Below are 5,045 nucleotides of genomic sequence, written 5' to 3' on the forward strand. Positions count from 1 at the left end.
AAAAAAAATTGTAAAGTAATAATACTACTGAAAATTCGTTTTATACCAATTAAAATGGTTTATAAATATTCTTCATGTTTCGAATTATAATTACTTTTTTTTGGTCGGCTCTAGTTTGGTAATGGTTAAAAAAAAGCATAGCATTCGAATGTTCTTTTTAAATAGTTTTTTCACGGAAAAGGAACACAGTAATGTTATACTTACAAAACTTTAAAAGAATAAAAATAAAAAATTTAATTGCGGAGTGCTTTGAGGCTTTCCCTTTATCCAATGCATCCTATCTTTCTTGTCCTCTTTCCAACAATGCATCATATCTCAGACGCAGACCTTATTGAAAGTAAGATTGTGTATCATAATAGTACCTTATTTAGATATTTATAGTTCTATTGTTTTACTTGGACTTAATTCACATATCGACACTAGCATTTCACTAAGTAATGGAGTAAGTAAATTTGATTTTTATTCTGCATTAAGTCTTCTTCTCTCATGGTTTTCGTGGATTAGTCATTAAAGAAAAGAACAAAAGCAGTAGGTTTGTATGAAAAGCTTACTAACACCATTTCCAATTGTTTCCCTATTTTTACTTATAAAATAGAGGAACTCTATAATAGAGGTGACTTTTATTCCAATGCATACTTCTGTTTTTTCTTCTAAAAAAGAATATTCTTTAGAGATTCTTTTTTTTATTTTACTATTAATACCTTTTACTTATAAAAGTTGCAAACTAACCCATTTATTTTACGAAATTTTCATAAAATTATGATATTATTTAAATTTTTAACATTCATAAATATTATTTAAATATCACATTTATTAAAAGAAATACATTGCATAATATTATGGTATGAATAAAAACTAAAATATTTAAGTTATTTATATTTAATAAGATTTTATATAAATTTTCTTTTGCAAATAATAGTCTCAAAATTTTAAAATGTTTTTCTATACAAAAACCTTTAAAATTTTTAAACCAAAATATTAAAATTAGTCAAATTTAACTTTATAATCAATTATCCTATTAATATACAAATTAAATTATTATTAAACTATTGAAATATATATATTTTATTTATGGGTTTTGTTAGCTTCCAAAGATCCAAGTGACTAATCCAATCGCAAGATACTTCGGACTAAAACGTGGGCAGGTCGTGAAGATCATTCGTCCGAGTGAAATCGCTAGTCGTTATGTTACCTATCGTTATGTTGTATAAGCAAATCTTAGCTTTTGCGGATTGGATTGCGTATTGAACGCTTATAGTTGTGAAACATAAGAGTAATGCTTTTGTACCAAACCAAATTTTGACTGTTATTTTTGTTTATCCGATATGAGAATTGAATCTTACGACAAACTTTCAGTATTGTGTTGTTCAATACAAAACTTCCACTTCATTAAATTATTATTAAACTATTTAAATATATATTTTATTTATTTTGATCATAAATATAAAAATGTTAAAAGTTCAAGGACCATTTTATAAATAAAAAAGTTCAACTCTATTATAGAGGAAAAAATAGAATTCCTCTATATATAGAGAAAAAAATAGAGATGGGTTGGAGTAGATTTTACTCTAAAATATAGTTAAAAAGCAAATATAGAGGTGGGTTGGAGATGCACTAAGAAGCACGCCCCTTGTATTACATAAGCATCAAATCTTAAAACTAATTTTTATATTTGTAAATTCCTTTGAATTAAATTCTTTTTTAATTTGGTTGTGCATACTTTATAAAAAAAGCTGAAGAAAAATTAAAAGATGTAATAGACACATATTTAAACATTTCAAGGGATTTATCTGGAGTAGGATCATTTGGATTTAAAATGAAACTACTCATATTCAGATCATCATCATAGTTCGGACAATTAGTGTATTTGCAAATAGTTTACCTATGGTATTATGCATAGAAAGATGAGTAAATAGTATAAACATAAAAACCATATATATAAAAAGATGGCGCAATGTTGAAGCAAGGCACCCCAAGGCAAAGAAGTGAGCTCATAAAGTCACTGAGGCTTCTTCTAAATATTCGTCTGCTCTCCTTTTTATCTTTTGTTATTTTTCATATTATTAAATGGGTAAATTAAAAGAAAAAAAGCACCTCCCATGCTTTATATGTACACACATGACACAAATACATATAAATATATTGCAATTTTGAGTCATACGAGATTTAGAGAGAAAATTATACATAAATCCATGGATGATGTTTAAAATAGATATAATCAAAGTTGTTAACGACGAAAGATAAACTAGTAATCTTGAATGTATCAACCCCCTCTCCATTAGTCAATTTCACAATTAACTATCAGTTACTTGCAATAGCCGTTATCAACATCTAATCTTTACTATGTGTATGTCGAAGCTTTGGATTCCACGGGAAATTACAAAACTCATCGGATTAAATTTATCATATTACAATAAACAAACCACCTCTCTTCTTTATACATTTGGTGTAACTATATATAGAGAGAGATTAGAAACTCGTGCAAGTTGCAACATATATCATTAAGGTTTTCTTAATTTAAACCTTTCTTGTGTTGATCATGATGAATCCTTGTGGCTATTAGATGACCGGTCAATGCAAATCTCTCTAATCTATATAAAGGTTTCCAATGATAATCAACTTATTATTGACACGTATTACTCGAAATGTAATACTAGTATATTATTGGATAACATATACATAATCTTTGTAACGTAATGTCATGATGATTTGGTCTTTGCATCTCACTCTATTCCACACACTCTGTAACTGCAGAAACAAAGTACATTTTCGCAGGGAATTAAAATTGTATTTCGCATCTTTATTGTTGTCGATATATATGTTTGGGATGGGTGTATTTCTCTGTTGCTTATACTTTTTTTTTTTTTGGGGTAGCTACGCATGAACCAATTAATCATCACAAAATATAAAATCGCGTGGTTAAAACCAACAAAAAAAAAAAAAATAGTGAAGTGGTTTTAAAACAAAGAGTATCCAGTGTAATCCATTCTGATCTAGCTAGGTTAATTAGGTACCAACAGTTCAAAAATACTATGATCCTTATTGTTACTTTCTTCCATCATTGTTTAATTTGCAGTTGCATTAATGTGTAATGTATGGATCGGAAAGTAAGAAAATAAAAACAAAGCAAAGAAGTACTATCATACTATTAAAGTTCAAACAAAGTACAGGTGGCCCTTAGAATTTGGGTGTTATACTCTTTAATTCTTCACTAATTTCATTCAATTATTAACTCTTCTTAATTCTTTTGCAATTTCCTAAGCTAAAACTACAAGTGTCTCATCATCAACCGGATTTAAAACTTGTAAATGCATGTTGTTAAAAGATTTTTTTTTTTTAATATATTACTATAATACAATAACTTTCTGTTGTTTAGTAGCTAATACTCCCAAAACTAATAAGCTTTTTTCTTACGTTACCAGCTTTTTTTTCCTCGTTACATGTTTGTTAAGGTCAGTCAATGCTTTCTTTTTTATTTCGTTCGCATCTAGAATTTCAAATATATACTAAAGTTTTCATTGTTATCTCGTCTAGACAGTAAAAGATAAAAGTAAAAAAAAAAAACAAAAACAAAGTTGTTCAAGTGGCGTTTTCATATGGCAGTTTGTTCATTGACTTCTCAATTTTTTCTTTATTGACTTAAAAATTTAATCGATAAATATATATGTTGGGAAATTCAAAACCTAACAAAAGGTTAGTACAAAGACTTAAGGACAAGGAAAAAACCAAGCTGTCACAACCTAATTAACAATGTATGAGACATGACGATTAAAAAAAAAACAAAGACTTATTTCAAAAGTTAATCAATGTTTTTAACTGTTAGGACGAGATTCTAAAGTGACGAATCTTTTAATGGGGTTTTCTATGAATAAAAAAACATCTACACTACATAAACTCTAGTATTAATATTAATGAGTAATCAGGTGATATCCGGTGTACAACACCGGATTATATATTTTGTTAGTTATTTTATTTGTAATTTATATTTTTGTAATATAATTTTTTATTTTGACTTATTTTTTTTGTTTATATAGTGTTTATTTGTATATTTGAGGTTATACAGTAAATTAGAAATCTTAATAGAGTAAGTAGTTTGTAAAATGTAGCTTTTCACGGAAACAGATACACCGCAATATTGGATAGTAGTTTTGTAAGAGAGTAGACACTCCGCAATATCGGATAGTAGTTTTGTAAGAGGATAGACACACCGCAATATCGAATAATAGTTTTGTAAGAGGATGAGTTTTTTTTTATTTTGGTTTGTCGTCAAAAGAGGATAAGTTGCTTGTTAAATTTTAATATGAGATATTTCAATAGTTAGGAAACCATTGTATTTATAGTGAGATTAGGTATATTTAGGTTATCATTTAGAAGTTAATATTTGATATATCAAATCTCAGCAAAATTGTAAAAAACCAATTTAATTTATAGTTTCATAAAAATACCTGCTTTAACGGGTTTAACTCAAACTTTTTAAAATTTTAAAATTTTCAAGAGTAAAAATATTAATATTACTTAAATATTTTATACACTTAAATATATTATAATATTTTAAACATTCAAAGGAGTTCAAATATTTATAATAATTTAAACATTCTATAAAAATTTAAATATTTATAATCTCTTAAACTTTTAAAAAAACGTAAATATATTATAATATGTTTACTTTTTAAAAGTTTAAATATGCTCAAATATAGAACCAAATTAAACTGTTAAAGTTGGATACCTGATAAATCAAGCTTCCTGCTCATTTGTACTCAAAACATATTAGTCTTATATTTATAGTGATTATGAACCATATTCCAAAATATTTAGTCGATGTGGGATATACAATACACATTTTCTGTAAATTAGTTTACAACTTTACATATATAATTTCTGCGTTTTTTATTCTTTACATCTATACTAATCATAATTAATTACTATAATTTCGTTAAGGAAATATTGAAAAATCTAAACTAAATGATGATTTGTTTTTATTTAATTGTATTAAGTTGATTTATTGTTTCCGTAAATATCTCACGATATAAAAGCAAATCAAATAA

The sequence above is a fragment of the Camelina sativa genome, chromosome 8 (assembly GCF_000633955.1).
Source record: "Camelina sativa cultivar DH55 chromosome 8, Cs, whole genome shotgun sequence".
NCBI lineage: Eukaryota > Viridiplantae > Streptophyta > Magnoliopsida > Brassicales > Brassicaceae > Camelina > Camelina sativa.